The sequence below is a fragment of the Lissotriton helveticus genome, chromosome 1_1 (genome assembly GCF_964261635.1).
Source record: "Lissotriton helveticus chromosome 1_1, aLisHel1.1, whole genome shotgun sequence".
NCBI classification, from domain to species: Eukaryota; Metazoa; Chordata; class Amphibia; order Caudata; family Salamandridae; genus Lissotriton; species Lissotriton helveticus.
In genome coordinates, this window is record NC_136057.1 from 1531814110 (window position 1) to 1531827678 (window position 13569).

The following is a 13569-nucleotide window of genomic DNA, read 5'->3' on the forward strand; positions in this document are numbered from 1 at the left end:
TTTGCATACACAGTTATGTCATAGACCTTTTTCATGTTTGATATGCTGAGTACTAGCATTTCATTGACAATTCATTGACTTATTTGTCAAGTTTTTATTATTTACCTTGCCTATTGGCTTAAGACTCGATAAAGTACTTGGCTGTTTTATTTTTCTTTAGCATTACATTTTCCTAGTTTTTAATGCTTTACCTTGCGGACCGTCCACATATAAACTTGCAATCTGCTCTCATGAGATGGCACTTCTATTATCTTATTCAGTTCGTTTCCGGATCATGGGGAGGTGTCATCTAGGTCCTGGATATCTTTACACCGTGTTAAGTTAGCATGGGCTCATTACCAGTTTAAACGCCATTTTTCCTTTTTTGCAACTTCTGCACACGACACTTAGTTGTTGCTTTAGCTTTCCACCTAGTAGTTCATCGTGGTTTACATGAGAATAATATATTATTGCTCTACTATCTGCTTTGCTTGTTAAACTATATCTGTACAGCGAGTGCTAAAGTTTCAAGAACAACACGATACAGAATTGTTATGAGGTCTGATCTCCACGACTTCATACTCATAACATAAGTGCAACTTCTGCCAATTCTGGGCATGAGGCGGGTTTTATATTTCTTTGCCGAACACACATACACAACAGTTTATGCGGTTCACATGAAGAGAGAGCTGGTGTATGCTGATGTGATTCCTTCAAATCTAAGACACTAAAGTATGGGCACGCCCTAAACCAACACAAAGAGACCTTCTTAGCAAATAATATAATATGTGTATTAGGGAGGGTGAGATATAAGCAGCCGCGGGCCGTGGAGGGAGTTACGGTGAGGCAGGGAGGCGGGGAGGGGGAGAAGCAGGGTGGAGCCCTCTCTACCTTGCCCCTCCCCCTCCCCGCCTCCCTGCCCCACCGTAACTCCCTCCACGGCCCGCGGCTGCTTATAAGTGTTGCTAACTCTTATTCATTTACAGCATGTTAACATACTGTCACCATTCGCTTTTTATGTACTAGTAACTATGCTGGTAATTTTGCTACTGATAATATGTGTACTTGTATTCTCCACCCTGCTTCTCCCCCTCCCCGCCTCCCTGCCTCACCGTAACTCCCTCCACGGCCCGCGGCTGCTTATAAGTGTTGCTAACTCTTATTCATTTACAGCATGTTAACATACTATCACCATTCGCTTTTTATGTACTAGTAACTATGCTGGTAATTTTGCTACTGATAATATGTGTACTTGTATTATCTAAGATACTACGCCTGAGAAGACGGCATTAGTAAATAAACATTTCAAATACACATGTGTTCTTCTTAACTCCATGTTCTAGTTTCTAAGAAATATATAACGACCGACTGTTCATGAGTTCCACGTATCCTGAGGTACTATAAGTTCATATTCTGGATTGTCTAAACATTGAGAGTTTGTTATATCCAATGTGACACTGTACCTAGCTTGCTAAGGAGTTTTTGATTACTAACGTGAGTTTTGGGACACCCTAATTCGCCGAGGTTCCAATCCTCTGTCCACAGTTCTGTGTGAGAACAGAAACCCTGTGACAGGGGCACCCCCGACCCTTGCTGGAGCTTCATCACACTTGCGATACAACTCCAGCAATGCGCCACCTTTACGGCACAGATACATCACGCATCTGTGCTGTTTTTGCCCCATGATGCGCCGCATTGTAAATGCAGCACACCATAGGTGACGGAACAGCGGCACAGAATGACTAACACATCCCTGGTGATGCGCCAGTCATCATAAATGTATCCCTATGCTTCTTATCTTGTTAGAGATGAACCGCCATATGTATCATCAAAGTTTTTTGCATTTCCTAAATAGCGAACTTTAAGGAATAAATAGCGATTCTTTATCATTCCTAGTTTGCGATTAGCTATTTGCTAATTACAAATTACCCATTCATTTCCTTCATTTCCATAGGGCGGTTGGACTCACTTTTAGCTCGAACGGCTGAATGGATTTCCACGAAACTTGGCAAAATTGTAGGGACTGGTAGCCCGATGTGCCTTTGCTATGTCTCAAGATATATGCTCCAGTGGTTTTTACGAAAATTAACTTTGAAAAATATATATTGGGCTACATTGGCCTATGTATATGTTGGAGCCCAAATGTAGCCCAATGTAGCCCAATGAAGCCCAATGTAGCCCAATGTAGCCCAAAGATGGCCGCCAGACACACAAAAAAACAAATGTAGCCCAAATATCAGCCAGATGTAGCCCAACTATAGCCCAGTGACAGAATGACCAATCAGCTTCGCAAACCTCCGTTACGCGAAGCGGAGCGCTGTTACAGATATATATCTTTTTTTGAACGTTAATTTCTCAAAATCCACTGGAGCACATATATTGAGACCTAGCAAAGGCACATCGGGCTACCAGTCCCTAATATTTTGCCAAGTTTCGTGCAAATCCATTCAGCCGTTCGATTATTATTATTATTTTTTTTTTTTGCCCCGCGGGGCCCTTTTAAAACCTCCACATCAAACCTAGGGGGTCAGCGAGGATCTACTATGCCCCCTTATAGTTATTTCCCCCTTTGTTTTGACCTCCTCTTGTCTCTCGATCCTACCGAGAGACAAGATGGCGGCCGCTACGGACTTTTTGGAATGTTGACAGACGCCGGAGAACCAATCAGCTTCGCTTCACAAAGCTCCGTTGCGCGTAAAGTACGCGTCCTGGGACGCTGCCAGGTCCGCTGTTACAGATATATATCTTTTTTTAAACGTTAATTTCTCAAAATCCACTGGAGCACATATATTGAGACCTACAAAAGGCACATCGGGCTACCAGTCCCTACAATTTTGCCAAGTTTCGTGCAAATCCATTCAGCCGTTCGGGCTAAAAGTGAGGCCAACCGCCCTATGGAAAACTCAATGTTAAAAACACGTTTTGGGACCCCCCTTTTTTCTCGGCCCCCCCTTGATGAACCCCCCCAAATTTTCAAGGGCTGCTCAGAAACAAAATGTGCCATTTTCCTGAAAATTTCAGCCAATTCCGTCCACAAACGCCAAAGTTATTAGACATAGAATTTTCAAAAATCCCATAGAGAAAAAATCCTAACTATATATACCTACTGGCGACCGCCAGTAGGTAATATATATATATATATATATATGTTTTAACAGATATGATTGTATATTTTTTTATAAGTTAAATTAATCATTTCATAATTTTAAGGTAATTTAAGTATTTTTAAGTATATTTTAGCTATTTATTAAAAAAAAAAATTATTTTACATTTTTAAGAAATTCGATATTTTTACAAAGTATATATTTTTAAACGATATTTTGGATTCAATATTTTGGTACTTACCTGTTTGTAGATAGGAATTCGATATTTTGTCTCGATATTTTGGGATCGATATTTAGGGTAGTCTATATTTTGTCTGTTGATATTTAGTCAGTGATCCAAAGAAAACAGCTGCATTATACTTTTCCCACAAGCTGGCCCCTCTGGGAATATTGCTTCCACTGCTGATTATAGACCCTGCAAGATCCAGACTTTGACAATTTATAACAACACAATCTCTGTCAATGGTCTTGCGTAGAGGACCTACACATCCTAATCTTACTCTCAGGATGTCTTTGTAGCGTGAGTTGTCATACACAGACAAATGGGATAGCCAGGCACAAACCTTATTTCTTAGCTGGCCTTCAGATTCTTGAAAATTGTCCTGAAGGGAAGGGACATTAGTAAGTATAACAACATAGGGACGACATTCTGGAGGTAAATCCAGGATATCCTTATGTGGTTGGTTGGCAGAGAGAGCCACAGGGAATGCCTGACTGGGTTGCTACCCCAAAGCTCCGTCCCCCCTTTGATAAACATCAGAATGATGGATACCAGGTCTAGGCCTACCAACAGTGTCTCTGCAGTCATACATCTGACTGGTATACTCAGGGACCCTATTTTCAAAGTTAGCTTCCCTCAAGACATTCACTGACTGATCTATGCTTGTTAAAGGCCGCTGCATCATAACGAGATGTGTGGAAAGCGCTCTTATATCCTGCGGGTGCTTTATCTGAAGTTAGCAGGGTATCAACCTGGGAAAAGGAGCTACCTCCCCATCATCCAATATGATCTTTGGGGGATTATTCAAGAGATTGTTGGAACCTGCACCCTGCCCTTTTCTTAATAGATTCTCAATACCTGTGACCTTGTCCAACAATTTCTCTAACAGGACTGTGGCTGTTTTATGGGGCACATCTAGACATGAACCCTCCGCAACACTAGCCGTGAACTGTGCAGTCTCTATTCGGTCATTCATTTTATTCATGACACTGACCAGGTGTTCTAAGCGGCCCGAAGTAAGTGAAAGCTATTGTCAATAAGTTCTTTGATCCGTGCAAGAGCAATATCCAGAATATTCTCCACAACAATATCAGGGGCACCATCCCCAACATCTCCAGAATCACTGCATATTGGTACTGGAGGAACTGCATTGGTCTGTGTGCTGATGGAACTAGTTTGTGTCACCTTAGAATTAGCATACCGAGTCAATTTTTGCTGTTTTGTTTTTTGGGTGCCGGCACCCCTCCTTCGCTTCATGGTAGCTCTCTCGGCTTGTCCTCACTAGGTGGTTTAGCGATCCATGACCTAGTGGAAATACTTGGACCATTTAATGTGTCCATAGAAGATGCTTCCAGGTCCGGTGCAGGAAAAGACTGAAGCTGGCCTTGCGAGGTTGGGGACAAACACGATTGAGGGGCACCACCCAATGTAACGGTACCTAATGAAGAGCGCCTCTGCAGAGATAGCGGTTCTAAAGAAAGTCACCTCTCCATCAGTTCAATATCATAGCTGAGCATTGATTCGGCCTGACAAGGAAAGTGTTCAAGTTTCCCGCTACTCCCCTGCGTTTGCTCATAGTAAAGGCAGGAATAAACAACACTACGGGCACAGGTATTATTAATCAAGTGGTGCAAAATCGCCAGCGTACCTGGAAATTGTTAAGCCTAGATCTACTGTCTCGATGTTAGAGGGATGGCCCAGCCCAGCCTCTTCTGGACTCCGATGGGCAATCCCTTGACCTGGACACGCCCGGACGCGTCCTGCGATGCGGGAGCCCACTGTATATTTAACGTACCTCCAGGTGCGGCCTGTGGGCTTTGATCATGGTGTGAGTCACAGGGATATGTGGGGCTTTGAGTCCTGTGTCCGCTCCCCCTCGCAGACAATGTGAGTGTCAGCAGCAAAGTTACAGGCTTCCTGCATTGCGGGAGCCCGCTGGTGTATTTAACGCACCTCCAGGCGCGGGCTGTGGGCTTTGATGGTGGCGTCAGCCACAGGGATACCTGGGACTTTGAGTCTAGGGTCCGCTCCCCCTCGCAGACAGTGACAGTGTCAGCAGCAACATTTCAGGATTCCCGCGCTGCGGGAGCCCGCTGGAATATTTAACGCACCCCCAGGCGCGGGCTGTGTTCGTCGGTGCTGGCGTCAGCCACAGGGATACCTGGGACTTTGAGTCCTGTGTCCGCTCCCCCTCGCAGACAGTGGCAGTGTCAGCAGCAAAGTTACGGACAAAGACTCCAAATACCCCTCCCTAGATACACATGTAGATGAATATGCATGGGTGGGACACTTCGGAAAAAAAATGTGTCTCACGTCCATATGAATCTCTTTATCTCTTGGTTCAGTGGCTGCATCTCAGGGTGGACTCACTTTCTGTATAGAAGAGGTTAGGAATGGTCTGAAATCATGTACCTCTGAAAAGGCATCGGTACCCAACGGCATCCCAATCGATCTCTTCCAAGGGAACTATGATATGTAGGTCTCTTCACTAACCAATGTTGCCAATATACAAGAATGGTAACAGGGAGTCCCCAATAAATTATCGCCCAATTTCTCTCCTTGACACTACTGCCAAGCTCATGTGACGGCTCCTAGTAGCTAGACTGGAGGATTGGGCTGAAAATCATAGCATCTTTATGAAGGCCCAATATGGCCTTTGGAAGTGCATGGGGACGGTGGATCAATGCCTTACCTTTCTCTATCCATCGGAAAATACACCAAGGCAAAAGCTGGCAAAATCTATATGGCCTTTATGGATTTGACCGCAGCTTTTGATTGTGTTTCGCACTAGAGATTGTGGTCTATGATGTAGGGGATGTGCATTGATCCATTGATAATAAGTTTTGTTTGTCAATATGTGTGTATTTGTTTTCTTTCTCTTCTTTGTGCACTAAACCTCCCCTCTTTTCCTCACCCCTCCCTATCAAAGGGTTAGAAGCTATAAAAGATAATTATCCAAAGGAAAGGGATTTTAAGTGCTACGTACACCAGGGTGTGGTGATGGTCACTTTTATTACTTCACCAATTGGACAGATCCTAATACTTACCTCAATTTTCCTTCTGTTCTCTCCTGGTAATCCGGGGACGACGCAACCTTGGAGATTGAACTTGAGACCAAAGAAAAGGACAAGAAGAAGGAGTGAAGAAGCCCTGGCGATTTCAGAACAGATGACAGAACCACAACAATAACTTTGTTATGCTTTGCACAAGATTTAATATTTATTGTATTGTCGTCCATATAAACGCCACCATTAAGAAGCACATACGGCCGCCCAGATTTATTTCCAGCCCATCTCTCACAGTGCCATTATTAAATATTCAGGTATTTTTCTGTCTTGATTTTTTCTAGGGGCATGAGGAGCATCGCTTATTTGCTTTTTTAGTTTGTGAAATTAAACATTTTAAAGGTGGGTCTGGTGGTAGTTGGCCTGTGATGTGTTCGGGGATATTACAGCAATATATCTTTGAGTATCTTGTGGGTTCCTGATTAGAAGTGCTTGCCTCTCTCACTTCTATTTCCATCACAATTGGGTGGTAGCTGTGCTCTCTTAAATGAACTACATCATCTTTTGTAGTGGCCCTTCCGTCGCATGCAAGAGAATTATATTTGGTACATTTCAAGTTTTTATTTTCTGTTGAATAACTTTCTTGGCTGTGGGTGTAGCCCTTGTGATTTAATAACTGCTTTCCTTTCTGTGAAGTAATGTACTTTGCTGCCTTTGTCATTGTATCTGAAAGTAGTGTAATACTATAAATATATACAATATTAAGCCCAGATATAAAACTCAGCTCCGTTCACAGAGTTTGCCGAATTTGGCAACTCCGCGATTCCGTGGAGAATGTGGAGTTAACATTAAACTCTGCACTCCGCAGCAGAGTGGAGTTCTTTTGGTCCGCGCTCTTAAAATGTAATTTTGCGCACCTCAGCAACTTGCTGGGTGCTTACGATTGGTCACAAGATATTCAGGGCCATTTGAAAGGGGCACAAGATTTTCTAGCCAGCCGCATACTCCTTTGAGATTTTGCGGTCGCCAACACGTCATTCAGACATGCCAGCGACTTCCTGCGGCTGTTTTTTGCTGTACATGAATCCACAGGGAATTTTGTGTATTCCTGTGGATTTTCAGAGGTTTCCATCACAGAAGTGTAAAGAAAATTCTTGATTTTGAGGTTTGAAGGGCATTGTGGATATGAAAACCTCATGGGAATTCCCTAGTTGTATAGATTCATAAAAGTCTATAGTCTGCATGGTCGATGCCACAGCACGGCCCCAAATACCGCAGATGCCCCATTGCTGATCTATCAACATAGCACTTTAGGAACCTTTTGTGTTGTTGTTTATTGGCTCACCCTCACAAGCGGGGTATCGTTCTTATTGGGGGACATGTGGGTACTCAGGGGGATATGAAATGTGTGGCTCACAGCAGATTACAGATTTTTCTGTTATGAAGTGTGAGGAATATGTGTTTGTTTCACCAAAGTTTGACACATGCAAGGGCTTCTGGGTAAATGTAACTTGTTAGAGTCATACAAGCTATGCAACTCTGGTCTTCTCGAGTTCTCTAATTTTCGAAAATTGTGTACGTTTGCTTGGTTTCCATAGGTGCCAATTGAGCTATGGCACAAAATCCACAGTTACCCACTTTGTTAAAAAAGGGTCAGCTTAGAGTGGAAAATGTGATGTATCCTTGTTGCGTTTTGGGCCGGGTCCTGCTGTGTGCACTAGGCCTACCCACACAAGTGAGGTACCATTTTTATCAGGAGACTTGGAAAAATGCTGGGTGGAAGAAAGTGTGTGACTCACTGCAGATTATAGAACTTTCCATCACAGAAAAGTGAAGAAAATGTGTTAATTTCGGCAAGATTTGCGGTTCACAAAGGATTCAGGATAAAACATTTGATGAGTTATGAATGGAAAAATGTGATTTATCCTTGACACATTTTGGTCTGTTTCCTGCTGCGGACAATAGCTTGCCCTCACAAATCAGGTACAATTTTTATCCGGAGACTGAGGGGGAATTATGGGTGGAAAGAAGTTTGTGGCTCTCCACAGATTCCAGAACTTTCCATCACAGATATGTGAACAAAATGTTTGTGTGTTTTTTCACCAAAGGTTGACCTTTGCATGGGCTTCTGGGTAAAATGTGCAAGTTTGCTAGGTTTCTATATGTGCCAGCTGAGCTATGGTCCTAAACCTACAGCTACACACTTTGCAAAAAAGGGTCAGTTTTGAGTAGAAAATGTGATATATGTGATAAATGTGATATATCCCTGTTGTGTTTTGGTCTGTTTCCTGCTGCAGGCACTAGGCCTACCCACGCAAGCGAGCTACGATTTTTAATGGGAGACTAGGGAGAATGCTGGGTGATAGAAGCTTGTAGAAGCTCCCACAGATTCCAAAACCTTCCATCACAGAAATGTGAGGAAAATGTGTTTTTTAGTCATAGTTTGAGGTTTGCAAGGGTTTCTGGGTAAACAAAAACCTTGTGAGTGCCACACAAGGCACCACACCCTGAGTTCCCCCAGGTGTCTAGTTTTCAAAAATGTGCATTTGTTAGGATTCCCTAGCTGCCAGCTGAGCTATGATCCAAAATCCACAGCTACCAACTTTGCAAAAAAAGGGTACTTTTTGAGTGGAAAAATTTGATGTACCCATATTGAATTTTAAGCATTAGACCTACCCATACAAATTAGGTGCCATTTTTATCAGGAGCCTTGAAGAAATGATGAGTGAAATTACGCTTATGGCTCCCTGCATGTTCCAGAACTTCCCATCACAGAAATGTGAGGGCATTTTTTTTTTTTTTTTTAGTCAAAGTTTGAGGTTTGCAAGGGATTCTGGCTGTTGAGGGCACTAGAGCTACCCACACAAGGGAGGTGCCATTTCTATTGGTAGACATGTGGGACCATAAAATAGTAGAACATTTGGTATTACCAATGGGATTTTGATACATTTGTGCTTTTCAAATTTAAGCGATTGTGTGAGAAAGAAGATATTTTTAAAAATACTCAGTTAATCACATGGTAGTACAGGTACCCACAAATTCAGAGATTTACAAATGACCACTACTACTAAACTCCATATCTTGTGCCCATTTCCGAAATACATAGGGTTATTGGAGAACCTGCAAATGTATTCCTGCAACCAGAAGAGTATTGCAGGTGTAATGGTATATTGCATTTGTATATTGGACATTGGGACAAAAAGTTGCAGATGAAAACATTGTTCTTTCAGTCGTGGCCAATGTGCATTTGAGTAACAAGAAAATTGCCCACAGTCTGGCCACACCACAGTGTGTATCTTGGAGACATCGCTTCACCACACTGTGCCTCACTGTTTTAACACTCCCTTAGCTGCGTAATTACATTTCACAACGAGATGAACTCTGCAAGGAGCTGTCAGAATGTTACGTATCTGATTCCTTTCATGTGACGCTTGGCTCACATTTGCACAAGGATTTGCACTTGTAAAGGGATTTAGTCACATAGAGTTTCATGTGAGCAAACACACTTCAGGAAGTTGGTATCCCATGGCATGAATGGTATTCGATTTTGTAGACACACAGAAACGTGCATATTTATGGGTATTCATAACACCTCTGTATATGGGAGGGGTGCAGAAGAAGAGGGTTCTAAAAAAACTAAATACAAAAAAGAAAATAAAACATTAATCTTTCTTTCAACACTTAGGGCCTCATTTACAAAAGGCCTGTTCTACTGGAGTGTCACTTTTTATGACACGCCGGTTGTGCAGGCCTCACAATCATATCTATGCTGAATTTGGAATGCTATTCTACTTTTTAGAAATCTATAGCTTTCCTGGATCACCCAAATGTTTCACACAGGGTTCCATCACAAACTGGAAGTAGGTTGAGGGCACAACATCTAGGAAATATGGGCTACCCCCTTGAAAAATGCCAAAACTGTGGTAATAAAAATAGATTTTTTCAGCTCCGCATGTTCCTAAAAGCTTGGAAGATGGTGACTTTAGCACAGCATTTCGTTGATGCTATTTTTAGGGAAAAGAAAACAGACACTTTTATTCAGGCGAGTTTTTTCAAACGTTTCCCCAAAAACTTAAAATGTAGCTATTTTTACCTATTTTCTCAGATCCCTCCAGGAATCCACAAACCTTGGACACCATTAGAATCTCCAGGAAGTTGGAAAAAGAGAACGTTAAATTGACGTAGAAGACTTTTGCGGAAAAACGTAATGGAGCCCAAAGTGTGACGTACCCCAAATAGCCCAAAAAAGGCCTCAACACTGGGTAGCGTGAAAATGCACAGCAGTTAAAGGGTTAATGTCTGATTTTCTGATATTGTGTCATATTTATTATTATTTAAAAACATGTAAAATAAGAATAAGAATTGAAAAGCGATTAGGGAAGCCACTTCTCGGAAAGATACTTTTCTATGAAAAAAGCTTAAACTTGGCCTCCTGTTTGAGAATTAAAATGCTTTTCACTACTTTTTCCAAAAGAGAGGCATGGCTGTTTTTCACAGGCAGCAGAGGTACCCTACTTCTGTTTAGCAGAAAAAGGTCCTCTTATTTACAGACGCTGGCAATGGTTTCTTTATCTTTAAATAAATGATTGTATGTCTTTACATGTATATGCACAATTCGTGCTGCATTATATTTTGGCAGCCATAATTTATTAGAAGCTGGCCAACTATTGAGCAAAACCACAGGTATTCAGAGTGGGACGGAATTCTAATGAATATGATCACCTCACAAACCCCAGAATGAATATAAATAGATTTCGTTGGCATCTCATTAAAAGTAATGTATGAGCGTTGCATGCATATTGCCCAATTAGTCATAGCTTGTCTCCTTAGTTTTCCTTCTTTGGCTGGTTGGCCTTCCAGTGAAAGGCACAGGGAGTAAACTGTTATTCTCTCTTCCACGGAAACAGAAGTAGATTGACAAAGGTAAGGAACAACAAGGAGCAAACTACAATATCCATAGTTTATACTTATGCATGGTCATTTTTGTGATGTTTTAGACGTTTACATTCTTTTCTGATGTAAGTGTTAGTAAACCGGGGAGCCTGTAATAAAAAATGCAAACTTGGTCGTATTCAAAGCGGCTAACTACTGATTTACGCCTTATTTCCCAAACATTACATGAGTAGCTTTAAGAATCTTGTGATATAATATGTTTTATATATGCAACTGTTACATTCGTTTCTCATGGTTTACCAATAGGTAACTCACATTCCCCTTCCACTCACGCTGGGAAAACTCAACTCCTTTGCAGTTTTGCGCACATTCTGCGGCATTTAAAGCTTTGCGCTCACATTGTAAACTGTAAAATAAGTTTATGAAACGATTCCTGTATTTAAAATCCTTTCAAATGATATCTGCAACTAATAACATATTTTCAGTTACCCTTGCCAGTGTTTTAATTGCTTCATTAACATGTCTATAAGTTTTCTATTATAACCAGCTCACGTGTCCAGCTTTTGAACAAATACACTAATCTTAATTACATTGATGGGCAGGCATTTGGATTTCCAAAACCTCGATATAATAGGCAAACATATTATGCTATGATCTGAAACGATGAGGTGTTGGACCTAGTTAGGTAATATTTATAATATAGTAGTGGCTAGATCCCAGCGCAGATAATGTTTCCCCTTTCGTTTTTAGGTCTGGTGTTTAGCCAAGACCTTTTGATTTTTACAAATATTCTCTGTATAATATACTCATTTAAAGGGGCTTTTAGCCAGCGCTCTTCGACCATTGGTCTGTTGTTGCATCATTCTAATTTTGGTTCCTCCCATTGGTCTATACATTTCTTCCCACCATCCATTCAGCAGATTCATATATTTGGGGGCCAGGTCAGTGGCGGCTCCTCTGCTAAGGCGGAGGCGCTTCGCCTCACTGCTCAAAAGGGAAAATAAAATGATAATACAATATCAGTATTATCCTTTTATTTTTTCTCTTGCAGTCAGTGGTGAGGCTGGGCTAGCCAGGGCAGGGGAGGAGTGATGTGCACTTCCAAAGTGGCCGGCCTTCTTGTGCCAACCAAATAGTTCATGAGCACTTTGCATGTTCCTGCCAGGCTGCATTATACAGCCTGGTTATGATCACTCTAGGTATTGTTGTTGCTTTGTTATCCAGCATTCCCTTTTGAGCTGATTTTAAACTTTAACATTTTGTACTTGTACTCTTGTATGAAATTGAATTTGATTTACCTTTAAACGAGTCATGCTCAGGATCATTTCTCTACTGGTGTCGGGTTGAAAGCGCCGGATACACACTGGCCCTCTAACTCCTACGGGGAACCAATCACTGTGGGACAGGGGAGGAGCCAGCTCCTACACTAGGCCATTAAATGCCGGCCAAAGTGCGGGAATGCAGCGGATGTGCGCAGAGGGTGCACCAACGGAATGCCGAAGGCGTGGCAATGGCAAGCCCTTCTGCACCCATCTGCATCTGTCTGGGACCAGGGCGCAGACACTATGCTCAATTTCTAAGGTATTCCCCACAAAACTTGAAAGGCTTGTATGCTAATGAACATGTATTTGAACCTACTACACATTCAAAACTAGTCAGTCTTGGAATAATGAAATACAGAGAGCACCTTCCTGAACTTAGTCACTGACCTCTCCGTCCAGATACCCTCTACAGGCAAGACAATAAAATAGGTGAAGACACCATCCCTAAACACTACAGTTACAGGACTGAACAAACAGTTACTTACTTGAATACTTCCTCACTGGTTAAACACCAATTAGATATATTTCAGCTTCTGGACTCGGATAAACCGGACATACTTCTTCTTAATAGTAATTGGCCCTCCGCAGAGTCCACCCCAGACATTCTAGCGGCACTCCCTAGTAATTATTATATTCTACAAGCCAAAAGGGCCCCCGGGAAGACAGAAGGAGGAGTTGCGGCTACAGTTCATCAGAAATGAAAGTTCACTTCCCTCGCTGCCTTGGATATCACCTCAGCCAGCAGTTTAATCATCAAACTTGATTCCCCTCACACTCCCCTGTTGGGCGAAAAAAATTCCCACCTAGTAGTTAATTATGCCAAAATCCTAGTAATTGGGAATTTCAATTATTGGGCTAACGACAAAATGGGTGGTACAAGCTGATCTGCGTTGATTGACCTATTCAATGGATTGAAATGTGTTCAACACGTGACAGCTCCCCCTCATTTCAAAGGCCACACCCCTGATCAAGTCTGGACATTCAATTTGACGATTTCTAATTTGACGGTCTCTCCATGCACCTGGTCCAACCATTATTTTATCAAA